Genomic DNA, 27,032 nt, shown 5'->3' with positions numbered 1-27,032 from the left:
GACTTGGGGCAAGATCTCAACCTCCCCGCAACCCACTTCACTGCTGCCAGAATCCCACCTGCCCCCCCTGCTAGAGCCGCCTCCCTCCCCAACCTGGGTGGAGGTGGAGAAGAGGGTTCTGATAACTTGAGCTGTGGTTTGGAGGTGGAACAGCTGTCAAGGGCACTGAGGGGGAGGTAGCAGGAGCTCACCCTACAAGGACGGGGGTTGGCACTGGAGATTCCTAGAAAGGAGAAGACGACTCCATTCTGGGGTTCAGGAGGTGAATTCATCCCTCAGTGGTGGGCAGGCGCTGGGTGTAAATACTGCTGGTTCCAGGTGTCCTTAATTGCCCCTGATTCCTCGGGGCATTTGAGTCTCTGACAGGTTCTCGTTCCCTTGCAGCAGGAGGACCTCACGGCCAAAGGGATGCACCAGCTCCGCATCATCCGGCACTTACGCCATGTGCCTGAGACACTGCAGGGGCTGTTCCTCTGAGGCCTTAGCAACTCCCTCTCCCTGCTGCAGGTACTGCTCTGGCTCACTGTAAATGGGGAGCTAGTGGAAGGGGAAATGGAGCCCCCTGGCCCTCACTAAAAGGGAAAGTGGTGGATTCTCCATCTCTTGATGTCATTGAATGAAGACTAGATGCCTTTCTGGAATGTGTGTGCCCAAAGAGTAACTATTGTACTATACAGGAAGCCTATGATATGCAGGGGCTTAGATTAGATGCTCTAAAGGTCTCTTGTGGCCATAAAGTCTACTAATTTTGGAAACACTGAGTGTAGCATTGGGAGCAGCCTCTGATGTTTTACTGTCTAGCTAGCTTGCTTCCTAGAATGAAGACGAATTTTGTGGTGTGATCCACAGAGCGTAGCTCAAACCTTCAAAGTGTCAGGCCAGCAGCAGGACATGAGCACTTTAGGGTTTGGTTGGGTGTGGCAGTGATATCACAAAGGCTTTTTCAAGGACCTCAGCGTACTGGTCAAAGGTGTTAGGGAGGTGGTGACCTCAGAGAGAGATGCTGTCTTCAGCCAGGGAGGACAGGGGCTTACGACCAGGGAAACCTCAGAGACCCCTGTGGCTTTGCTTCAGCAAGTCTCCTTCTCAAGGTTTCTTTTTGAGGACTGAGAGAGTGTTAGGGTTGGCGTATGTGAGTGCGAGCAGGAGCCTCTTTCGAGTTTTCTCCTTTCCTTTTACTGATTTTACTTGAAAATTAGAAGGTAAGAGCCTCCAAGAGGTTTTGGAACCTGCTCAGTCTGATCCATCTGGTGCCAGCTGAATTCTCGGCATGGAAAACACTAGTTCAAGGTGGCAGAATTTTAATCCCTCCCTGGGATTTTGTCTGGTAGAATCACTGGGGACATTAGGGTTTGTCCTTTTCGTTTTACCTTTTCCTCCATCCCTCCTTCCTTTCTCTTCATCTCTTACTTCTTTTGTCCTTTCTCTTGTTCCCCTCCCACCTCCAGGAGTGGTGTGTGTGTTGCTGGGGGTGCTCTTCACCTCCCCTTGTGGGAAGTTGATCCAAAACTGTCGGGTTCAAATAGTGCTTGGACTCCACTGACACTAGATGCTGCCATCCTGTGGCTTAGCATTAGTGTCTGGGACAACTTGGGGCAAGATCTCAACTTCCCCGCAACCCACTTCACTGCTGGCAGAATCCCTCCTGCCCCCCCTGCTACGGCCGCCTCCCTGCGCAACCTGGGTTGGGGTGGAGAAGAGGGTTCTGATAACTTGAGCTGTGGTTTGGAGGTAGAACAGCTGTCAAGGGTACTGAGGGGGAGGTAGCAGGAGCTCACCCTACAAGGTGGTGGGTTGGCACTGGAGGTTACTAGAAAGGACAAGAAGACTCCATTCTTCTTCGAGTGCTTGCTCATATCCATTCCATTAGGTGTGTGCGCGCCGCGTGCACGATCGTCGGAAGATTTTTACCCTAGCAACACCGGCGGGTCGGCTGTGGAGCCCCCTAGAGTGGCGCCTTCATGGCGCTGAATATATACCCCAGCCGACCCGGCGCCCCCTCAGTTCCTTCTTACCGCCCCTGACGGTCGTTGGAACTGTGGAGCGCTGCTTAGCTGTTCTCCACTCTCCCTAGCTTAGTTCGTTATTCGCAGTTATAGTTATAGTTATAGTCCTAGTGTTTATAGTTAAATAGTTCAATAGTTTTAAAAGTTGTCTAGTTGTTATAATAGTTCAGGGGATTAAGGGGGTCGTCTCCCCCTTTCTCCCCCGGCCGCGGGGCCGGGCTCATGCCCAACGCTCCCGGCTTCAAGCTGTGCGCCTCCTGCGCTAAGCCTATGCCCACGAGCGACCCGCACGACTCCTGTCTGAAGTGCCTGGGAGAGTCCCATCAAACAGATAAGTGCAAGATCTGTAAGGCCTTCAGACCAAGGACCAAGAAGGAGCGGGACTTTCGGCTCCGGCAACTCCTGATGGAGGCGGCACTTAGTCCGGACGCTCCATCTACAAGTCAGGCCCCGGCACCTAGCGCCTCGGTGCGCAGTGCCCCGGCGGCACCGGCCATGACGACCACGCGAGTGGCGTCAGATGAGCCTTCCCGGCACCGGACCTCGTCTGCACCGCAAGCACAGCAAGTGCCTCGGCGCCGGTCATTATCCCCAGGGCATAAAAAAGCCCATAAGACGGGGACCTCCGTGCCGAAGACGCTGGCTCCCCCAGTGCCGGGGGTAGAGCCGCGTACGCCGGTGGAGCACCGGAAACAGGTGCCTCCAGCACCGTCGACTCCGGCGCCGAGGCCGTTGAGTCCGGTGCAGACGGCGTCTCCACCGAGGCCGGCGGTGATACAGTGCCTCCCGTCGACGCCAGAGACCTTCGCGGCGGCGAGAGACTTAATAGCTCTCACGGAGCCGGCACCGCCTCAACCACCGGCACCGACGGCACCGTTGCCTCACCCGGTCCAGTCGAAGGGGAAACCTGCCTTGATGCGCCCTCCATCGCAAGGGCTGGAACCTCGGCACCGATCCAGGTCCCGAAGCAGGTCCCCACGCCGCTCGCAGTCCCGGCACCGAATATCACCTCGGCACCGGTCGTACTCGCGGCCAAGATCTTCTTCGCGGCACCGCTCTACGTCTCGGCACCGCTATGATCGTCGGCACCGATCAACGTCGAGACGTAGTTCTCGGCACCGCTACGGTCGCCGCTCGACGTCGAGAGGCCGCTCCCGGTACCGGGCATACTCCAGGTCCTCGTCGAGGTCCAGATCCGACTCCCAGCACCGACGAGGTCATCGGCACCGGTCGCGGTCCCGGCACCGATCGCCGGCACCGCGTGGAGATAGATCATCTCCAGACCGGCACCGTGCGGCACCGCAGCCCACGGGAATCGTCTCGACGCTCTCGGCACCGCCATGGCCATCGAGATCGGGGTCTCGCTCCTCGGAGGACCTCTCGAGATCGGCATACCCCCCTCAGGGGCAAGCCGAGGAACAGGACTTGGGCCATTGGCAGAATATAACAGAGGACCATTCTCATGGCCCATCTCACTGGTCGTTTTGGACCCCGTGGGCGTACCATCAGGCGCAAGGGGCTCCAGTTGCTTCGACCTCTCGCTCCGGTCACTCTGTTAGAAGGGCCCCGGAGTCCACCATCTCTCGGCCTCCGCCAGGGGGCATGGAGGCTTCCGTGTCCGCACCACCTGACGCCCTGGACTCAAGCGCAGGTGATGCTCCGGCCCAGGAGCAGGGAGACCAGGACCCTCCCTTGGATCCTGTTCCACCGGAGGCATCTTCCTCTTCCTCTCCGGATGAGGCAGTGGCGGGCACATCGTGCACAGGTCCACCTCCAATAGATCTTCGGGCTCACCAAGATCTTCTGCGTAGGATGGCCCGTAATATGGACCTGCAGGCGGAGGAGATAGTGGAGGTGCACGACCCCATCGTGAATATCCTCGGAGCGGATGCCCCATCGAGGGTGGCGTTACCCCTGATCCGCACGATACAAGCCAATGTATCTACGATATGGCAGACTCCTGCCTCTATCCCACCCACAGCGAGAGGGGTGGAAAGAAAATACTTTGTCCCGTCTAAAGACTACGGGTACTTGTATACCCACCCCCAGCCGTGTTCACTGGTGGTGGCATCAGTGAACGCAAGGGAGCGCCACGGTCAGCAGGCCGCAGCGCCCAAATCGAAGGAGGCTAAACGCCTCGATTTATTCGGCCGTAAAGTTTACTCAGCCGGAGGGCTGCAACTTAGAGCGGCTAATCAACAGGCGCTCTTGAGCCGCTATAGCTTTAACTCCTGGAACTCTATGGGGAAGTTCAAGGAGTTGGTTCCCCAAGAGTCCAGGGAGGAGTTTGGAGCCCTGGTGGAGGAGGGTAAGAAGGTGGCTCGGACCTCCTTACAGACCTCCTTAGACATAGCGGACTCTGCTGCGAGAACCCTGGCCTCAGGTATCACTATGCGGAGGATCTCCTGGCTCCAGGTTTCGGGTCTGCCTCAGGAACTGCAGCAAACCCTGCAGGATCTGCCCTTTGAAGGACAAGGGTTGTTTTCAGAAAAGACGGACTCTCGCCTGCAGAGCCTCAAGGACTCCAGGACGATCATGCGTTCCTTGGGGATGCATGTTGTGGGCCCTCAGCGCAGGCCATTCAGACCGCAGCCTCAGCGCTTCTACCCCCCCCCGCCTCGTCAGAGACAGGACTCGGCCCGGAGGCGAGGGCGAGGTGGTAGAAGAAGGTGGACCGGCCCTCAACCTGGTCAGAACCAGGGGCCACCTAGACCACCTTCAGGCCCCAGGCAGAACTTTTGAAGGTGCGGTCGAGGACGGCGCCCCAGTCATCCCACAGGATCCAGCCCCATCCTTTCGGGATCGCCTTTCCCATTTCCACCATGCCTGGTCCCTTATAACCTCGGACCGTTGGGTCCTTCGCACTGTGGACAGGGGATATGCTATCCAGTTTTCCTCAATTCCCCCCTCCTCCCCCCCTTCCCCGTCCCTCTTCAGGGACCCTTCTCACGAGCAACTTCTTATACAGGAAGTTTCCACGCTCCTTGCTATGGGGGCCATAGAGGAGGTTCCAGTGGAGTTAAGGGGCAGGGGATTCTATTCCCGTTACTTCCTCATTCCCAAGTCCAAAGGAGGTCTGCGACCCATCTTGGACTTGCGCGGACTCAACAAATTCGTAGTAAAGTTGAAGTTCCGCATGGTCCCTTTGGGGACCATTATCCCTTCCCTCGATCCTGGAGACTGGTTCGCCGCCCTCGACATAAAAGATGCATACTTTCACATAGCAATTTACCCGCCTCACAGACGCTTCCTGCGGTTCGTGGTAAGCAAGGTGCACTACCAATTTGCAGTCCTTCCCTTCGGCCTATCCTCGGCCCCAAGGGTGTTCACGAAATGTATGGCTGTCGTGGCAGCGTACCTTCGTCGGCAAGGGATACAGGTGTTCCCGTACCTAGACGACTGGCTGGTACGCGGTCGCACCAAAGAACAAGTTCAAGCTCACGTCCACATAATAGTGCACACATTCAACGAGTTGGGCATCCTGCTCAACAAGGACAAATCCACTCTGGAACCTACCCAGAGAATAGAATTCATCGGCGCAGTTCTAGACTCCAGACGTGCACAAGCCATCCTGCCAGACAACCGCTTTGGCACCATCACGAGCCTCATTCAAGGGCTCCAGGCCTTCCCAACTACCACGGTGAGGTCGTGCCTTACCCTGCTGGGTCACATGGCTTCCTGCACGCACGTAACCAGGCATGCCAGACTTCGGCTTCGCCCACTCCAGACCTGGGTGTCATCAATATACCGCCCACATCGGGACAGCCTGAATATGGTGGTCACAGTCCCGAACTCGGTCCTGACCTCCCTCACATGGTGGCTAGATCACAAGGTGGTTTGCGAGGGGATACCATTTCACGCCCCACAACCCTCTTTGCACCTGGTCACAGACGCTTCATCTCTGGGTTGGGGCGCCCATCTCAACGAACACCATACCCAGGGCCTGTGGACTGCATCCCAGCTAGCCCTGCACATCAATGTTCGGGAACTGATGGCGGTGCGCCTGGCGTGCCAGGCATTTCTCAATCTCCTACGTGGCCGCTGTGTGTTAGTTCTCATCGACAACACCACTGCCATTCTGTATGTGTGAAACTGATTGTTCCTTCCTAAGTGGAGCACTTTGCATTTGTCTTTGTTAAACTTCATCCTCTTTAACTCAGACCATTTCTCCAATTTGTCCAGATCATTTTGAATTATGACCCTGTCCTCCAAAGCAGTTGCAATCCCTCCCAGTTTGGTATCATCCGCAAACTTAATAAGCGTACTTTCTATGCCAATATCTAAGTCGTTGATGAAGATATTGAACAGCGCCGGTCCCAAAACAGACCCCTGCGATACCCCACTCGTTATGGCTTTCCAGCAGGATTGGGAACTATTAATAACAACTCTCTGAGTACGGTTATCCAGCCAGTTATGCACCCACCTTATAGTAGCCCCATCTAAATTGTATTTGCCTAGTTTATCAATAAGAATATCATGCGAGACCGTATCAAATGCCTTACTAAAGTCTAGGTATACCACATCCACAGCCTCACCCTTATCCACAAGGCTCGTTATCCTATCAAAGAAAGCTATCAGATTGGTTTGACGTGATTTGTTCTTCACAAATCCATGATGGCTGTTCCCTATCACCTTACCACCTTCCAAGTGTTTGCAGATGATTTCCTTAATTACTTGCTCCGTTATCTTCCCTGGCACAGAAGTTAAACTCACTGGTCTGTAGTTTCCTGGGTTGTTTTTATTTCCCTTTTTATAGATGGGCACTATATTTGCCCTTTTCCAGTCTTCTGGAATCTCTCCCGTCTCCCATGATTTTCCAAAGATAATAGCTAGAGGCTCAGATACCTCCTCTATTAGCTCCTTGAGTATTCCAGGATACATTTCATCAGGCCCGGGTGACTTGCAGGCATCTAACTTTTCTAAGTGATTTTTAACTTGTTCTTTTTTTATTTTATCTGCTAAACCTACCCCCTTCCCATTAGCATTCACTATGTTAGGCATTCCTTCAGACTTCTCGGTGAAGACCGAAACAAAGAAGTCATTAAGCATCTCCGCCATTTCCAAGTTTCCTGTTACTGTTTCTCCCTCTTCACTAAGCAGTGGGCCTACCCTGTCTTTGGTCTTCCTCTTGCTTCTAATGTATTGATAAAAAGTCTTCTTGTTTCCCTTTATTCCCGTAGCTAGTTTGAGCTCATTTTGTGCCTTTGCCTTTCTAATCTTGCCCCTGCATTCCTGTGTTGTTTGCCTATATTCATCCTTTGTAATCTGTCCCAGTTTCCATTTTTTATATGACTCCTTTTTATTTTTTAGATCATGCAAGATCTCATGGTTAAGCCAAGGTGGTCTTTTGCCACATTTTCTATCTTTCCTAACCAGCGGAATAGCTTGCTTTTGGGCCCTTAATAGTGTCCCTTTGAAAAACTGCCAACTCTCCTCAGTTGTTTTTCCCCTCAGTCTTGATTCCCATGGGACCTTACCTATCAGCTCTCTGAGCTTACCAAAATCTGCCTTCCTGAAATCCATTGTCTCTATTTTGCTGTTCTCCCTTCTACCCTTCCTTAGAATTGCAAACTCTATGATTTCATGATCACTTTCACCCAGGCTGCCTTCTACTTTCAAATTCTCAACGAGTTCCTCCCTATTTGTTAAAATCAAGTCTAGAACAGCTTCCCCCCAGTAGCTTTTTCAACCTTCTGAAATAAAAAGTTGTCTCCAATGCAGTCCAGGAATTTGTTGGATAGTCTGTGCCCCGCTGTGTTATTTTCCCAACATATAGCCGGATAGTTGAAGTCCCCCATCACCACCAAATCTTGGGCTTTGGATGATTTTGTTAGTTGCTTAAAAAAAGCCTCATCCACCTCTTCCACCTGGTTAGGTGGCCTGTAGTAGACTCCTAGCATGACATCTCCCTTGCTTTTTACCCCTTTTAGCCTAACCCAGAGACTCTCAACACTTCCGTCTCCTATGTCCATCTCTACCTCAGTCCAAGTGTGTACATTTTTAATATACAAGGCAACACCTCCTCCCTTTTTCCCCTGTCTATCCTTCCTGAGCAAGCTGTACCCATCCACACCAACATTCCAATCACGTGTATTATCCCACCAAGTTTCAGTGATGCCAACAATGTCATAGTTGTATTTATTTATTAGCACTTCCAGTTCTTCCTGCTTATTCCCCATACTTCTCGCATTTGTATATAGGCATCTAAGATACTGGTTTGATCTTTCCTCCCAGTTTTGTCCTGACCCTCCTTTCCCTCTGACAATATAGCCCACACTCCCTCTCGTTTTTGACCCATCTCCCCGGTCTCCATTTTCCCCACTTACCTGTGGGCTTTGCTCACCTGTCCCCGTCGAACCTAGTTTAAAGCCCTCCTCACTAGGTTAGCCAGTCTGTGTCCAAAGGTACTAATAACTTGAGCTGTGGTTTGGAGGTGGAACAGCTGTCAAGGGCACTGAGGGGGAGATAGCAGGAGCTCATCCTTCAAGGAGGGGGCTTGGCACTGGAGGTTACTAGAAAGGACAAGAAGACTCCATTCTGGGGTTCAGGAGGTGAATTTATCCCTCAGTGGTCGGCAGGTGCTGGGTGGAAATACTGCTGGTTCCAGGTGCCCTTAATTCCTCCAGATTCCTCGGGGCGTTTGAGTCTCTGACAGGTTCTCGTTCCCTTGCAGCAGGAGGACGTCACGGCCAAAAGTGATGCACCAGCTCCGCATCATCCGGCACTTGCGCCAGATTCCTGAGACACTGCAGGGGCTGTGCCTCTGAGGCCATCAGCAACTCCCGCTCCCTGCTGCAGGTACTGCTCTGGCTCACTGTAAATGGGGAGCTAGTGGAAGGGGAAATAGAGCCCCCTGGTACTCACTAAAAGGGAAAGTGGTAGATTCTCCATCTCTTGATGTCATTGAAGGAAGACTAGATGCCTTTCTGGAATGTGTGTGCCCAAAAAGTAACTATTGTACTATACAGCAAGCCTATGGTATGCAAGGGGTTAGATGAGATGCTCTAAAGGTCTCTTGTGGCCATAAAGTCTACAAATTTTGGAAACACTGAGTGTAGTATTGGGAGCAGCCTCTGATGTTTTACTGTCTAGCCCGCTTGCTTCCTAGAATGAAGACGCATTGAGTGGGGTGATCCACACAGAGTAGCTCAAACCTTCAAAGTGTCAGGCCAGCAGCAGGACATTAGCACTTCCGGGGATGTGTGGGTGTGGCAGTGATATCACAAAGGCCTTTTCAGGACCTCAGCCTATTGGTCAAAGGTGTTAGGGAGGTGGTGACCTCCGAGAGAGATGCTGACATCAGCCAGGCAGGACAGGGGCTTAGGGCCAGGGAAACCTCAGAGACCCCTGTGACTTTCATAGAATCATAGAATATCAGGGTTGGAAGGGACCTCAAGAGGTCATCTACTCCAACCCCGTCCTCAAAGCAGGACCAATTCCCAACTAAATCATCCCAGCCAGGGCTTTGTCAAGCCGGGCCTTAAAAACCTCCAAGGAAGGAGACTCCATCACCTCCCTAGTTAACGCATTCCAGTGCTTCACCACCCTCCTAGTGAAATAGTGTTTCCTAATATCCAACCTGGACCTCCCCCACTGCAACTTGAGACCATTGCTCCTTGTTCTGTCATCTGCCACCACTGAGAACAACCGAGCTCCATCCTCTTTGGAACCCCCCTTCAGGTAGTTGAAGGCTGCTATCAAATCCCCCCTCATTCTTCTCTTCTGGAGACTAAACAATCCCAGTTCCCTCAGCCTCTCCTCATAAGTCATGTGCTCCAGACCCCTAATCATTTTTGTTGCTCTCCACTGGACTCTTTCCAATTTTTCCACATCCTTCTTGTAGTGTGGGGCCTGTCGGAGAAAAACAGAGTTCTCACTATTTGTTTAGGTACAGCAAGTCAGATGCTTTATTAACTCTCACAATTGCCCAGAGGGAGAGAGCTAAGCAGGTCTCTCCCAGGTAACTAATTACAGCAAGCATTTATACCTTTCATTACAGAAATAACGAGGGACAGCTGCGTTTTGTTTATACATAGGCCATCTTGATATCTCATTTCTTCACTTGTTTTGACTCTTGCCAACTTACAATATTTTCTATACCTTATCTACACAAGGTCTTCTACACCTTATCTATACCAGGTCATAATGACTTCTTACACAGTTCTTTCTCACCCGCCTCACACATTCCTCGCTTCTACAAATCTCGCGTTATTAGGGTTACAGTTAGCCTAACTCTTGCTAACGAACTGTCATGCATTGCATCCCCTTCCTGTGAGCTCTTTCTCTGCTTCCACAGGCCCAAAACTGGACACAGTATTCCAGATGAGGCCTCACCAATGTCGAATAAAGGGGAACGATCACGTTCCTCGATCTGCTGGCAATGCCCCTACTTATACAGCCCAAAATGCCGTTAGCCTTCTTGGCAACAAGAGCACACTGTTGACTCATATCCAGCTTCTCGTCCACTGTGACCCCTAGGTCCTTTTCTGCAGAACTGCTACCTAGCCATTCTGTCCCTAGTCTGTAGCAGTGCATGGGATTCTTCCGTCCTAAGTGCAGGACTCTGCACTTGTCCTTGTTGAACTTCATCAGGTTTTTTTTGGCCCAATCCTCTAATTTGTCTAGGTCCCTCTGTATCCGATCCCTACCCTCTAGCGTATCTACCACACCTCCTAGTTTAGTGTCATCTGCAAACTTGCTGAGAGTGCAGTCCACACCATCCTCCAGATCATTAATAAAGATATTAAACAAAACCGGCCCCAGGACCGACCCTTGGGGCACTACTCCGCTTGAAACCGGCTGCCGACTAGACATGGAGCCATTGATCACTACCCGTTGAGCCCGACGATCCAGCCAGCTTTCTATCCACCTTACAGTCCATTCATCCAGCCCATACTTCTTTAACTTGGTGGCAAGAATACTGTGGGAGAGCGTATCAAAAGCTTTGCTAAAGTCAAGGAATAACACATCCACTGCTTTCCCCTCATCCACAGAGCCAGTTATCTCATCATAGAAGGCAATTAGGTTAGTCAGGCACGACTTCCCCTTGGTGAATCCATGCTGACTGTTCCTGATCACTTTCCTCTCCTCTAAGTGTTTCATAATTGATTCCTTGAGGACCTGCTCCATGATTTTTCCAGGGACTGAGGTGAGGCTGACTGGCCTGTAGTTCCCCGGATCCTCCTCCTTCCCTTTTTTAAAGATGGGCACTACATTAGCCTTTTTCCAGTCATCCGGGACCTCCCTCGATCGCCATGAGTTTTCAAAAATAATGGCTAATGGCTGTGCAATCTCATCCGCCAAGTCCTTTAGCACCTGCCTCCCAGGTTCCCATCCACTTTTGCTTCCCCTACTAATTCTTCCCTGTTTGTGAGCAGCAGGTCGAGAAAAGCTCTGCCCCTAGTTGGTTCCTCCAGCACTTGCACCAGGAAATTGTGCCCTACACTTTCCAAAAACTTCCTGGATTGTCTGTGCACCGCTGTATTGCTCTCCTAGCAGATATCAGGGTGATTAAAGTCTCCCATGAGAACCAGGGCCTGCGATCTAGCAACTTCTGCTAGTTGCCAGAAGAAAGCCTCGTCCACCTCATCCCCCTGGTCTGGTGGTCTATACCAGACTCCAACCGAGACATCCCCCTTGTTGCTCACACTTCTCAACTTTATCCAGAGACTCTCAGGTTTTTCTACAGTTTCATACCGGACCTCTGAGCACTCATACTCCTCTCTTACATACAATGCAACTCCCCCACCTTTTCTGCCCTGCCTGTCCTTCCTGAACAGTTTATATCCATCCATGACAGTACTCCAGTCATGTGAGTTATCCCACCAAGTGTCTGTTATTGCTTCAGCAAGTCTCCTTCTCGAGGTCTCTCTTTGAGGACTGAGAGAGTATTAGTGTTCACATGTGTGAGTGCGAGCAGGAGCCTCTTTGGAGTTTTCTCCTTTCCTTTGACGGATTTTACTAGAAAACAGACGTCCCTATTTAGAAGGTAAGAGGCTCCAAGAGGTTTTGGAACCTGCTCAGTCTGATCCATCTGGTGCCAGCTGAATTCTAGGCATGGAAAACACTAGGTTAAGGTGGCAGAATTTTATTCCCTCCCTGTGATTTTGTCCCGTAGAATCACTGGGGACATTAGGGTTTGTCCTTTTTGTTTTACCTTTTCCTCCCTCCCTCCTTCCTTTCTCTTCATCTCTTACTTCTTTTGTCCTTTCTCCTGTTCCCCTCCCACCACCGGGAGTGGTTTGTGTGTGTGTGTGTGTTTGTGTGTTGCTGGGGGTGCTCTTCACCTCCCTTTGTGGGGAGTTCATCCAAACCTGTGTGGTTGAAATAGTGCTTGGACTCCACTGACACTAGATGCTGCCATCGTGTGGATTAGCATTGGTATCTGGGATGACTTGGGGCAAGATCTCAACCTCCCCGGAACCCACTTCACTGCTGCCAGAATCCCTCCTGCCCCCCCTGCTAGAGCCGCCTCCCTGGCCAACCTGGGTGGGGGTGGAGAAGAGGGTTCTGATAACTTGAGCTGTGGTTTGGTGGTGGAACAGCTGTCAAGGGCACTGAGGGGGAGGTAGCAGCAGCTCACCCTTCAAGGAGGGGATTTGGCACTGGAGGTTACTAGAAAGGACAAGAAGACTCCATTCTGGGGTTGAGGAGGTGAATTCATCCCTCAGTGGTGGGCAGGTGCTGAGTGGAAATACTGCTGGTTCCCGGTGTCCTTAATTCCCCCTGATTCCTCGGGGCGTTTGAGTCTCTGACAGGTTCTCGTTCCCTTGCAGCAGGAGGACGTCACGGCCAAAGTGATGCACCCGCAGCATCCGCCACTTGCGCCAGGTGCCTGAGACACTGCAGGGGCTGCGCCTCTGAGGCCTTCAGCAACTCCCGCTCCCTGCTGCAGGTACTGCTCTGTCTCCCTGTAAATGGGGAGCTAGTGGAAGGGGAAATGGAGCCCCCTGGCACTCACTAAAAGGGAAAGTGGTGGATTCTCCAACTCTTGATGTCATTGAAGGAAGACTAGATGCCTTTCTGCAATGTGTGTGCCCAAAAAGTAACTATTTTACTATACAGCAAGCCTATGGTTTGCAAGGGGTTAGATGAGATGCTCTAAAGGTCTCTTCTGGCCATAAAGTCCCCTAATTTTGGAAACACTGAGTGTAGCATAGGGAACAGCCTCTGATGTTTTACCGTCTAGCCGGCTTGCTTCCTAGAATGAACAGGCATTGAGTGGGGTGATCCACAGAGAGTAGCTGAAACCTTCAAAGTGTCAGGCCAGCAGCAGGACATGAGCACTTCCGGGGAAGGGTGGGTGTGGCAGTGATATCACAAAGGCCTTTTGCAGGACGTCAGCCTATTGGTCAAAGGTGTTAGGGAGGTGGTGACCTCCGAGAGAGATGCTGACATCAGCCTGGCAGGACAGGAGCACAGGGCCAGGGAAACCTCAGAGACCCCTATGGCTTTGCTTCAGCAAGTCTCCTTCTCGAGGTCTCTCTTTGAGGACCGAGAGAGTGTTAGGGTTGACGTATGTGAGTGTGAGCAGGAGCCTCTTTCGAGTTTTCTCCTTTCCTTTGACGGATTTTACTAGAAAACAGACGTCCCTATTTAGAAGGTAAGAGCCTCCAAGAGGTTTTGGAACCTGCTCAGTCTGATCCATCTGGTGCCAGCTGAATTCTAGGCATGGAAAACAGTAGTTTAAGATGGCAGAATTTTATTCCCTCCCTGGGATTTTGTCCCGTAGAATCACTGGGGACATTAGGGTTTGTCCTTTTCGTTTTACCTTTTCCTCCATCCCTCCTTCCTTTCTCTTCATCTCTTACTTCTTTTGTCCTTTCTCCTGTTCCCGTTTCACCACCAGGAGTGGTGTGTTTGTGTGTGTGTTGCTGGGGGTGCTCTTCACCTCCCCGTGTGGGGAGTTCATCCAAAACTGTATGGTTGAAATAGTGCTTGGACTCCACTGACACTAGATGCTGCCATCCTGTGGCTTAGCATTAGTGTCTGGGATGACTTGGGGCAAGATCTCAACCTCCCCTCAACCCACTTCACTTCTGGCAGAATCCCTCCTGCCCCCCCGCTAGAGCCGCCTCGATGCCCAACCTGGTTGGGGGTGCAGAAGAGGGTTCTGATAACTTGAGGTTTGGTTTGGAGGTGGAACAGCTGTGAAGAACACTGAGGGGGAGGTAGCAGGAGCTAATCCTACAAGGAGGGGGGTTGGCACTGGAGGATACTAGAAAGGTCAAGAAGACTCCATTCTGGGGTTCAGGAGGTGAATTCATCCCTCAGCGGTGGGCAGGTGGTGGGTGGAAATACTGCTGGTTCCAGGTGCCCTTAATTCCCCCTGATTCCTCGGGACCTTTGAGTCTCTGACAGGTTCTCGTTCCCTTGCAGCAGGAGGACGTCACGGCCAAAGTGATGCACCAGCTCCGCATCATCCGGCACTTGCGCCAGGTGCCTGAGACACTGCAGGGGCTGTTCCTCTGAGGCCTTCAGCAACTCCCGCTCCCTGCTGCAGGTACTGCTCTGGCTCACTGTAAATGGGGAGCTAGTGGAAGGGGAAATGGAGCCCCCTGGCCCTCACTAAAAGGGAAAGTGGTGGATTCTCCATCTCTTGATATCATTGAATGAAGACTAGATGCCTTTCTGGAATGTGTGTGCCCAAAGAGTAACTATTGTACTATACAGTAAGCCTATGATATGCAGCGGGTTAGATTAGATGCTCTAAAGGTCTCTTCTGACTATAAAGTCTACTAATTTTGGAAACACTGAGTGTAGCATTGGGAGCAGCCTCTGATGTTTTACTGTCTAGCCCGCTTGCTTCCTAGAATGAGGATGCATTGAGTGGGGTGATCCACAGAGAGTAGCTCAAACCTTCAAAGTGTCAGGCCAGTAGCAGGACATTAGCACTTTAGGGTTTGGTTGGGTGTGGCAGTGATATCACAAAGGCCTTATCCTGGACCTCAGCCTATGGGTCAAAGGTGTTAGGGAGGTGGTTACCTGAGAGAGAGATGCTGACATCAGCCAGGCAGGACAGGGGCGCAGGGTCAGGGAAACCTCAGAGACCCCTTTGGCTTTGCTTTAGCAAGTCTCCTTCTCGAGGTCTCCCTTTTTAGGACTCAGAGAGTATTAGGGTTCAAGTATGTGAGTGCGAGGAGGAACCTCTTTTGAGTTTCTCCTTTTATTGATTTTACTAGAAAACAGACGTGCCTGTTGAGAAGGTAAGAACCTTGGAGAGGTTTTTAACCTGCTCAGTCTGCAGTCTGATCCATCTGGTGCCAGCTGAATTCTAGGCATGGAAAACACTAGTTCAAGGTGGCAGAATTTTATAGCCCACCTGGGATTTTGTGCCGTAGAATCACTGGGGACATTAGGGTTTGTCCTTTTCGTTTTACCTTTTCCTCCATCCCTCCTTGCTTTCTCTTGTTCCCCTCCCACCACCAGGAGTGGTGTGTGTGTGTGTGTGTTGCTGGGGGTGCTCTTCACCTCCCCTTGTGGGAAGTTGACACTGCAAGGGCTGTGCCTCTGTGGACATCAGCAACTCCCACTCCCTGCTGCAGGTACTGCTCTGGCTCACTGTAAAAGGGGATGCTAGTGGAAGGGGAAATGGAACCCCCTGGCACTCACCAAAAGGGAAAGTGGTGGATTCTCCATCTCTTGATGTCATTGAATGAAGACTAGATGCCTTTCTGGAATGTGTGTGCCCAAAGAGTAACTATTGTACTATACAGGAAGCCTATGATATGCAGGGGCTTAGATGAGATGCTCTAAAGGTCCCTTGTGGCCATAAAGTCTCCTAATTTTGGAAACACTGAGTGTAGCATTGGGAGCAGCCTCTGATGTTTTACTGTCTAGCCGGCTTGCTTCCTAGAATGAAGACGCATTGAGTGGGGTGATCCACAGAGAGTAGCTCAAACCTTCATAGTGTCAGGCCAGCAGCAGGACATTAGCACTTCCGGGGATGGGTGGGTGTGGCAGTGATATCACAAAGGTCTTTTGCAGGACCTCAGCATATTGGTCAAAGGTGTTAGGGAGGTGGTAAACTCAGAGAGAGATGCTGCCATCAGCGAGGCAGGACAGGGGGGCATGGCCAGGGAAACCTCAGAGACCCCTGTGGCTTTGCTTCAGCAAGTCTCCTTCTCGAGGTTTCTCTTGAGGACTGAGAGAGTATTAGGATTCACGTATTTGAGTGAGAGCAGGAGCCTCTTTCGAGTTGTCTCCTTTCCTTTTACCCATTTTACTAGAAAACAGAAGTCCCTGTTGAGAAAGTAAGTGCCTCGGAGAGGTTTGTAACCTGTTCAGTCTGATCCACCTGGTGCCATCTGAATTCTAGGCATGGAAAACACTAGTTTAAGGTGGCAGAATTTTATTCCCTCCCTGGGATTTTGTCCCGTAGAATCACTGGGGATATTAGGAAAACAACAAGGAGTCTGGTGGCACCTTAAAGACTAACAGATTTATTTGGGCATAAGCTTTCGTGAGTAAAAACCTCACTTCTTCGGATGCATAGAGTGAAAGTTACAGATGCAGGCATTATATACTGACACATGGAGAGCAGGGAGTTACTTCACAAGTGGAGAACCAGTGTTGACAGGGCCAATTCAAAAATCAGGGTGGATGTAGTCCACTCCAAATAATAGATGAGGAGGTGTCAATTCCAGGAGAGGAAAAGCTGCTTCTGTAGTGAGCCAGCCACTCCCAGTCCCTATTCAAGCCCAGATTAATGGTGTTGAATTTGCAAATGAATTTTAGTTCTGCTGTTTCTCTTTGAAGTCTGTTTCTGAAGTTTTTTTGTTCAATGATAGTGACTTTTAAATCTGTAATAGAATGACCAGGGAGATTGAAGTGTTCACATACTGGCTTATGTATGTTACCATTCCTGATGTCCGACATGGGGACATTAGGGTTTGTCCTTTTCCTTTTCCCTTTTCCTCCATCCCTCCTTCCTTTCTCTTCATCTCTTACTTCTTTTGTCCTTTCTCTTGTTCCCCTCACACCACCAGGAGTGGTGTGTGTGTGTGTGTGTGTGTGTGTGTGTGTGTGTGTGTGTGTGGTGCTGATGGTTCTCTTCTCCTCCCCTTGTGGGGAGTTGATCCAAAACTGTGGGGTTGAAATAGTGCTTGGACCCCACTGACAGTAGATGCTGCCATTGTGTGACTTAGGATTAGTGTCTGGGATGACTTGGGTCAAGATCTCAACCTCCCTGCAACCCACTTCACTGCTGTCAGAATCCCTCCTGCACACCCTGTTAGAGCCGCCTCCCAGCCCAACCTGTGTCGGGGTGGAGAAGAGGGTTCTGATGACTTGAGCTGTGGTTTGGAGGTGGAATATCTGTGAAGGGCACTGAGCAGGAGGTAGCAGGAGCTCACCCTACAAGGAGGGGGGTTGGCTCTGGAGGTTTCTAGAAAGGACAAGAAGACTCCATTTTGGGGTTCAGGAGGTGAATTCATCTCTCATTGATGGGCAGGTACTGGGTGGAAATACTGCTGGTTCCAGGTTCCCTTAATTCCCCCTGATTCCTCGGGGCGTTTGAGTCTCTGACAGGTTCTCGTTCCCTTGCAGCAGGAGGACGTCACAGCCAAAAGTGATGCATCAGCTCCGCATCATCCGGCACTTGCGCCAGATTCCTGAGACACTGCAGGGGCTGTGCCTCTGAGGCCATCAGCAACTCCCGCTCCCTGCTGCAGGTACTGCTCTGGCTCACTGTAAATGGGGAGCTAGTGGAAGGGGAAATGGAGCCCCCTTGCACTCACTAAAAGGGAAAGTGATGGATTCTCCATCTGTTAATGTCATTTAATTTAGACTAGATACTTTTCTGGAATGTTTGTGCCCAAAAAGTAACTATTGTACTATACAGGAAGCCCATGATATGCAGGGGCTTAGATGAGATGCTCTAAGGGTCTCTTCTGGCCATAAAGTGTAATAATTTTGGAAACAGTGAGTGTAGCATTGGGAGCAGCCTCTGATGTTTTATTGTCTAGCCGGCTTGCTTCCTAGAATGAAGACCCATTGAGTGGGGTGATTCACACAGAGTAGCTCAAACCTTCAAAGTGTCAGGCCAGCAGGAGGACATTAGCACTTCAGGGTTTGGTTGGGTGTGGCAGTGACACCACAAAGGCCTTTTGCAGGACGTCAGCTTATTGGTCAAATGTGTTAGGGAGGTGGTGACCTCAGAGAGAGATGCTGACATCAGAGAGAGATGCTGACATGAGGGCCAGGGAAACCTCAGAGACCCCTCTGGCTTTGTTTCAGCAAGTCTCCTCCTTGAGGTCTCTCGTTGAGGAAAGTAAGTGCCTCGGAGAGGTTTGTATCCTGTTCAGTCTGATACACCTGGTGCCAGCTGAATTCTAAGCATGGAAAACACTAGTTCAAGGTGGCAGAATTTTATTCCCTCCCTGTGATTTTGTCCCGTAGAATCACTGGGGACATTAGTGTTTGTCCTTTTCATTTTACCTTTTCCTCCCTCCCTCCTTCCTTTCTCTTCATCTCTTACTTCTTTTGTCCTTTCTCCTGTTCCCCTCCCACCACCGGGAGTGGTTTGTGTGTCTGTGTGTGTTTGTGTGTTGCTGGGGGTGCTCTTCACCTCCCTTTGTGGGGAGTTCATCCAAACCTGTGTGGTTGAAATAGTGCTTGGACTCCACTGACACTAGATGCTGCCATCGTGTGGATTAGCATTGGTGTCTGGGATGACTTGGGGCAAGATATCAACCTCCCCGGAACCCACTTCACTGCTGGCAGAATCCCTCCTGCCACCCCTGCTAGAGCCGCCTCCCTGGCCAACCTGGGTAGGGGTGGAGAAGAGGGTTCTGATAACTTGAGCTGTGGTTTGGTGGTGGAACATCTGTCAAGGGCACTGAGAGGGAGGTAGCAGTAGCTCACCCTTCAAGGAGGGGATTTGGCACTGGAGGATACTAGAAAGGACAAGAAGACTCCATTCTGGGGTTCAGGAGGTGAATTTATCCCTCAGTGGTGGGCAGGTGATGGGTGGAAGTAGTGCTGGTTCCAGGTGCCCTTAATTCCCGCTGATTCCTCGGGGCGTTTGAGTCTCTGACAGGTTCTCGTTCCCTTGCAGCAGGAGGACGTCACGGCCAAAAGTGATGCACCAGCTCCGCATCATCCGGCACTTGCGCCAGATTCCTGAGACACTGCAGGGGCTGTGCCTCTGAGGCCATCAGCAACTCCCGCTCCCTGCTGCAGGTACTGCTCTGGCTCACTGTAAATGGGGAGCTAGTGGAAGGGGAAATGGAGCCCCGTGGCACTCACTAAAAGGGAAAGTGGTGGTTCTTCTTCGAGTGCTTGCTCATATCCATTCCATTAGGTGTGTGCGCGCCGCGTGCACGATCGTCGGAAGATTTTCTACCCTAGCAACACCGGCGGGTCGGCTGTGGAGCCCCCTAGAGTGGCGCCTTCATGGCGCTGAATATATACCCCAGCCGACCCGGCGCCCCCTCAGTTCCTTCTTACCGCCCCTGACGGTCGTTGGAACTGTGGAGCGCTGCTTAGCTGTTCTCCAGTCTCCCTAGCTTAGTTAGTTATTCGCAGTTATAGTTATAGTTATAGTCCTAGTGTTTATAGTTAAATAGTTCAATAGTTTTAAAAGTTGTTCTAGTTGTTATAATAGTTCAGGGGATTAAGGGGGTCGTCTCCCCCTTTCTCCCCCGGCCGCGGGGCCGAGCTCATGCCCAACGCTCCCGGCTTCAAGCTGTGCGCCTCCTGCGCTAAGCCTATGCCCACGAGCGACCCGCACGACTCCTGTCTGAAGTGCCTGGGAGAGTCCCATCAAACAGATAAGTGCAAGATCTGTAAGGCCTTCAGACCAAGGACCAAGAAGGAGCGGGACTTTCGGCTCCGGCAACTCCTGATGGAGGCGGCACTTAGTCCGGACGCTCCATCTACAAGTCAGGCCCCGGCACCTAGCGCCTCGGTGCGCAGTGCCCCGGCGGCACCGGCTATGACGACCACGCGAGTGGCGTCAGATAAGCCTCCCCGGCACCGGACCTCGTCGGCACCGCAAGCACAGCAAGTGCCTCGGCGCCGGTCATTATCCCCAGGGCATAAAAAAGCCCATAAGACGGGGACCTCCGTGCCGAAGACGCTGGCTCCCCCAGTGCCGGGGGTAGAGCCGCGTCCGCCGGTGGAGCAGCGGAAACAGGTGCCTCCAGCACCGTCGACTCCGGCGCCGAGGCCGATGGTGTCTCCACCGAGGCCGGTGGTGATACAGTGCCTCCCGTCGACGCCAGAGACCTTCGCGACGGCGAGAGACTTAATAGCTCTCACGGAGCCGGCACCGCCCCAACCACCGGCACCGACGGCACCGTTGACTTGCCCGGTCCAGTCGAGGGGGAAACCTGCCTTGATGCGCCCTCCATCGCAAGGGCTGGAACCTCGGCACCGATCCAGGTCCCGAAGCAGGTCCCCACGCCGCTCACAGTCCCGGCACCGAATATCACCTCGGCACCGGTCGTACTCGCGGCCAAGATCTTCTTCGCGGCACCGCTCTACGTCTCGGCACCGCTATGATCGTCGGCACCGATCAACGTCGAGACGTAGTTCTCGGCACCGCTACGGTCGACGCTCGACGTCGAGAGGCCGCTCCCGGTACCGGGCATACTCCAGGTCCTCGTCGAGGTCCAGATCCGACTCCCGCACCGACGAGGTCATCGGCACCGGTCGCGGTCCCGGCACCGATCGCCGGCACCGCGTAGAGATAGATCATCTCCGGACTGGCACCGTGCGGCACCGCAGCCCACGGGAATCGTCTCGACGCTCTCGGCACCGCCATGGCCATCGAGATCGGTGTCTCGCTCCTCGGAGAACCTCTCGAGATCGGCATACCCCCCTCAGGGGCAAGCCGAGGAACAGGACTTGGGCCATTGGCAGAACATAACAGAGGACCATTCTCATGGCCCATCTCACTGGTCGTTTTGGACCCCGTGGGCGTACCATCAGGCGCAAGGGGCTCCAGTTGCTCCGGTCACTCTGCTAGAAGGGCCCCGGAGTCCACCATCTCTCGGCCTCCGCCAGGGGGCATGGAGGCTTCCGTGTCCGCACCACCTGACGCCCTGGATTCAAGCGCAGGTGATGCTCCGGCCCAGGAGCAGGGAGACCAGGACCCTCCCTTGGATCCTGTTCCACCGGAGGCATCTTCCTCTTCCTCTCCGGATGAGGCAGTGGCGGGCACATCGTGCACAGGTCCACCTCCAATAGATCTTCGGGCTCACCAGGATCTTCTGCGTAGGATGGCCCGTAATATGGACCTGCAGGCGGAGGAGATAGTGGAGGTGCACGACCCCATCGCGAATATCCTCGGAGCGGATGCCCCATCGAGGGTGGCGTTACCCCTGATCCGCACGATACAAGCCAATGCATCTACGATATGGCAGACTCCTGCCTCTATCCCACCCACAGCGAGAGGGGTGGAAAGGAAATACTTTGTCCCGTCTAAAGACTACGGGTACTTGTATACCCACCCCCAGCCGTGTTCACTGGTGGTGGCATCAGTGAACGCAAGGGAGCGCCACGGTCAGCAGGCCGCAGCGCCCAAATCAAAGGAGGCCAAGCGCCTCGATTTATTCGGCCGTAAAGTTTACTCAGCCGGAGGGCTGCAACTTAGAGCGGCTAACCAACAGGCGCTCTTGAGCCGCTATAGCTTTAACTCCTGGAACTCTATGGGGAAGTTCAAGGAGTTGGTTCCCCAAGAGTCCAGGGAGGAGTTTGGAGCCCTGGTAGAGGAAGGTAAGAAGGTGGCTCGGACCTCCTTACAGGCCTCCTTAGACATAGCGGACTCTGCTGCGAGAACCCTGGCCTCAGGTATCGCTATGCGGAGGATCTCCTGGCTCCAGGTTTCGGGTCTGCCTCAGGAACTGCAGCAAACCCTGCAGGATCTACCCTTCGAAGGACAAGGGTTGTTTTCAGAAAAGACGGACTCTCGCTTGCAGAGCCTCAAGGACTCCAGGACGATCATGCGTTCCCTGGGGATGCATGTTGTGGGCCCTCAGCGCAGGCCATTCAGACCGCAGCCTCAGCGCTTCTACCCCCCCCGCCTCGTCAGAGACAGGACTCGGCCCGGAGGCGAGGGCGAGGTGGTAGAAGAAGGTGGACCGGCCCTCTACCCGGTCAGAACCAAGGGCCTCCTAGACCACCTTCAGGCCCCAGGCAGAACTTTTGAAGGTGCGGTCGAGGACGGCGCCCCAGTCATCCCCCAGGATCCAGCCCCCTCCTTTCGGGATCGCCTTTCCCATTTCCACCGTGCCTGGTCCCTTATAACCTCGGACCGTTGGGTCCTTCGCACGGTGGACAGGGGATATGCTATCCAGTTTTCTTCAATCCCCTCCTCCTCCCCCCCTTCCCCGTCCCTCTTCAGGGACCCTTCTCACGAGCAACTTCTTATACAGGAAGTTTCCACGCTCCTTGCTATGGGGGCCATAGAGGAGGTTCCAGTGGAGTTGAGGGGCAGGGGATTCTATTCCCGTTACTTCCTCATTCCCAAGTCCAAAGGAGGTCTGCGACCCATCTTGGACTTGCGCGGACTCAACAAATTCGTAGTAAAGTTGAAGTTCCGCATGGTCTCTCTGGGGGCCATTATCCCTTCCCTCGATCCTGGAGACTGGTTCGCCGCCCTCGACATGAAAGACGCATACTTTCACATCCCAATTTACCCGCCTCACAGACGCTTCCTGCGATTCGTGGTAAGCAAGGTGCACTACCAATTTGCAGTCCTTCCCTTCGGCCTATCCTCGGCCCCAAGGGTGTTCACGAAATGTATGGCCGTCGTGGCAGCGTACCTTCGTCGGCAAGGGATACAGGTGTTCCCGTACCTAGACGACTGGCTAGTACGCGGTCGCACCAAAGAGCAAGCTCGAGCTCACGTCCACATAATAGTGCACACATTCAACGAGTTGGGCATCCTACTCAACAAGGACAAATCTACTCTAGAACCTACCCAGAGAATAGAATTCATCGGTGCAGTTCTAGACTCCAGACGTGCACAAGCCATCCTGCCAGACAACCGCTTTGGCACCATCACGAGCCTCATTCAAGGACTCAAGGCCTTCCCAACTACCACGGTGAGGTCGTGCCTTACCCTGCTGGGTCACATGGCTTCTTGCACGTACGTAACCAGGCATGCCAGACTTCGGCTTCGCCCACTCCAGACCTGGGTGTCATCGATATACCGCCCACATCGGGACAGCCTGAACATGGTGGTCACGGTCCCGAACTCGGTCCTGACCTCCCTCACATGGCGGCTAGATCACAATGTGGTTTGCGAGGGGATGCCGTTTCACGCCCCACAACCCTCTCTGCACCTGGTCACAGACGCTTCATCTCTGGGTTGGGGCGCCCATCTCAACGAGCACCATACCCAGGGCCGGTGGACTGCACCCCAGCTAGCCCTGCACATCAATGTTCGGGAACTGATGGCGGTGCGCCTGGCGTGCCAGGCATTTCTCAATCTCCTACGTGGCCGCTGTGTGTTAGTTCTCATCGACAACACCACGGCCATGTTTTACATCAACAAGCAAGGAGGAGCACGTTCGTCAATTCTATGCCAAGAGGCCATTCGCCTGTGGGACTTCTGCATCGCCCACTCAATCCATCTCACGGCATCGTTCCTCCCTGGTGTCCAGAACACTTTAGCGGACCGACTCAGCAGGTCCTTTCAGACTCACGAGTGGTCTATCCGTCCGGACATCATACATTCCGTTTTCCAGAAGTGGGGGTTTCCCCAGATAGACCTGTTTGCATCTCGAGACAACAGGAAGTGCCACGTGTTCTGCTCCCTGCAAGGTCGAGCTCCGGGCTCCCTCTCGGATGCGTTTCTCCTTCCCTGGAAAGACCACCTGTTTTATGCCTTCCCTCCGTTTCCTCTCGTCCACAAGGTACTGCTCAAATTGCGCAGAGACCAGGCACAGGTGATTCTGATCGCCCCAGCGTGGCCGAGACAACATTGGTACACCACGCTGTTGGAGCTCTCGGTTCAGACACCGATCCCGCTTCCATTATGTCCGGATCTCATCTCTCAGGACCACGGCCGGCTGCGTCACCCCGACCTGCAATCACTCCACCTCACGGCGTGGCTGCTCCATGGTTCACCCAGGTAGAGCAGCAATGCTCACATTCTGTCCAACAGATTCTGCTGAGCAGTAGGAAGCCCTCAACACGGTCCACGTACCTGGCCAAGTGGAAGCGGTTCTCCTGTTGGTGCGAACAACGAGCCACGCCCCCGTTACAGGCACCTATTCCTCTCATATTGGAATATCTCCTCTCCCTAAAACAGCAGGGTTTGGCGATATCTTCAATTAGAGTTCACCTGGCCGCTATATCGGCCTTTCACCCAGGGGAACTCGCATCCTCGGTATTCTCTAACCCGATGGTCGTTAGATTCCTCAAGGGCTTAGACCGGATGTATCCACAACAACGTCAGCCCGTTCTGACGTGGGACCTCAACCTGGTTCTCTCCAAGCTCACAGGTCCTCCATTCGAGCCACTGGCCACCTGTTCACTTCTGTACCTATCCTGGAAGACAGCCTTCCTCGTAGCCATCACCTCAGCAAGGCGCGTTTCTGAACTCAGGGCGCTTACATCCGAGCCCCCTTACACAGTTTTCCATAAGGATAAAGTGCAGCTTCGCCCACATCCTGCCTTTCTCCCTAAGGTGGTTTCTCCATTTCATATCAACCAGGATATATTTCTCCCGGTCTTTCATCCTAAACCACATGCTACTCGCCAGGACCAACGTTTGCATTCTCTGGACGTGCGCAGGGCCCTGGCTTTCTATATTGACCGCACAAGGCACTTTAGAAAGACGACGCAACTCTTCGTTGCAGTGGCCGACCGAATGAAAGGCTCACCGGTCTCCTCACAACGCCTATCCTCCTGGATTACGTCTTACATCCGGACTTGCTATGACCTGGCAGGTGTCTCAGCACCGCACATCACCGCTCACTCCACGAGGGCCCAAGCTTCCTCGACGGCTTTCCTGGCTCAAGTTCCGATCCAGGACATTTGTAGAGCTGCGGTTTGGTCATCAGTCCACACGTTTACAGCGCACTATGCACTAGTGCAGCAGTCCAGGGACGATGCTGCATTCGGATCAGCAGTTTTGCACACAGCAATGTCTCACTCCGACCCCACCACCTAAGTTGGGCTTGGGAGTCACCTAATGGAATGGATATGAGCAAGCACTCGAAGAAGAAAAGACGGTTACTCACCGTTGTAACTGTTGTTCTTCGAGATGTGTTGCTCATATCCATTCCAAACCCGCCCCCCCGTCCCCACTGTCGGAGTAGCCGGCAAGAAGGAACTGAGGGGGCGCCGGGTCGGCTGGGGTATATATTCAGCGCCATGAAGGCGCCACTCTAGGGGGCTCCACAGCCGACCCGCCGGTGTTGCTAGGGTAGAAAATCTTCCGACGATCGTGCACGCGGCGCGCACACACCTAATGGAATGGATATGAGCAACACATCTCGAAGAACAACAGTTACAACGGTGAGTAACCGTCTTATTCTCCATCTCTTGATGTCATTGAAGGAAGACTAGATGCCTTTCTGCAATGTGTGTGCCCAAAAAGTAACTATTGTACTATACAGGAAGCCTATGGTATGCAAGGGGTTAGATGAGATGCTCTAAAGGTCTCTTCTGGCCATAAAGTCCCCTAATTTTGGAAACACTGAGTGTAGCATTGGGAGCAGCCTCTGATGTTTTACCGTCTAGCCGGCTTGCTTCCTAGAATGAACAGGCATTGAGTGGGGTGATCCACAGAGAGTAGCTGAAACCTTCAAAGTGTCAGCCCAGCAACAGGACATGAGCACTTCCGGGGAAGGGTGGGTGTGGCAGTGATATCACAAAGGCCTTTTGCAGGACGTCAGCCTATTGGTCAAAGGTGTTAGGGAGGTGGTGACCTCCGAGAGAGATGCTGACATCAGCCTGGCAGGACAGGAGCACAGGGCCAGGGAAACCTCAGAGACCCCTGTGGCTTTGCTTCAGCAAGTCTCCTTCTCGAGGTCTCTCTTTGAGGACTGAGAGAGTGTTAGGGTTGACGTATGTGAGTGTGAGCAGGAGCCTCTTTCGAGTTTTCTCCTTTCCTTTTGACGGATTTTACTAGAAAACAGACGTCCCTATTTAGAAGGTAAGAGCCTCCAAGAGGTTTTGGAACCTGCTCAGTCTGATCCATCTGGTGCCAGCTGAATTCTAGGCATGGAAAACAGTAGTTTAAGATGGCAGAATTTTATTCCCTCCCTGGGATTTTGTCCCGTAGAATCACTGGGGACATTAGGGTTTGTCCTTTTCGTTTTACCTTTTCCTCCATCCCTCCTTCCTTTCTCTTCATCTCTTACTTCTTTTGTCCTTTCTCCTGTTCCCCTTTCACCACCAGGAGTGGTGTGTGTGTGTGTGTGTTTGTGTGTGTGTTGCTGGGGGTGCTCTTCACCTCCCCTTGTGGGGAGTTCATCCAAAACTGTATGGTTGAAATAGTGCTTGGACTCCACTGACACTAGATGCTGCCATCCTGTGGCTTAGCATTAGTGTCTGGGATGACTTGGGGCAAGATCTCAACCTCCCCTCAACCCACTTCACTTCTGGCAGAATCCCTCTTGCCCCCCCCGCTAGAGCCGCCTCGATGCCCAACCTGGTTGGGGGTGCAGAAGAGAGTTCTGATAACTTGAGGTTTGGTTTGGAGATGGAACAGCTGTGAAGAACACTGAGGGGGAGGTAGCAGGAGCTAATCCTACAAGGAGGGGGGTTGGCACTGGAGGATACTAGAAAGGACAAGAAGACTCCATTCTGGGGTTCAGGAGGTGAATTCATCCCTCAGCGGTGGGCAGGTGGTGGGTGGAAATTCTGCTGGTTCCAGGTGCCCTTAATTCCCCCTGATTCCTCGGGGCCTTTGAGTCTCTGACAGGTTCTCGTTCCCTTGCAGCAGGAGGACGTCACGGCCAAAGTGATGCACCAGCTCCGCATCATCCGGCACTTGTGCCAGGTGCCTGAGACACTGCAGGGGCTGTTCCTCTGAGGCCTTCAGCAACTCCCGCTCCCTGCTGCAGG

General features: G+C 52.8%; 1 long non-coding RNA gene across 3 annotated transcripts; it reads left to right on the top strand.

The window, feature by feature from the left end:
- Window positions 1–379: 379 nt before the first annotated feature.
- LOC135978274 (uncharacterized) lies at window positions 380–27,032 on the top strand. 3 transcript variants are annotated; one of them, XR_010595699.1, is made up of 6 exons: window positions 380–507; window positions 8,680–8,804; window positions 12,782–12,900; window positions 14,385–14,508; window positions 19,063–19,187; window positions 26,908–27,032. It is a non-coding gene; the product is annotated as an uncharacterized LOC135978274 (long non-coding RNA). The 3 variants fall into 3 exon arrangements; XR_010595700.1 differs by lacking the exon at window positions 12,782–12,900; XR_010595702.1 differs by lacking the exon at window positions 14,385–14,508.

This window comes from Chrysemys picta, unplaced genomic scaffold (genome assembly GCF_011386835.1).
Source record: "Chrysemys picta bellii isolate R12L10 unplaced genomic scaffold, ASM1138683v2 scaf201, whole genome shotgun sequence".
In the NCBI taxonomy this organism is placed as follows: domain Eukaryota; kingdom Metazoa; phylum Chordata; order Testudines; family Emydidae; genus Chrysemys; species Chrysemys picta.
Note: the sequence above shows the minus strand (reverse complement) of the source record. Positions and strands in the feature narration are given on the sequence as shown.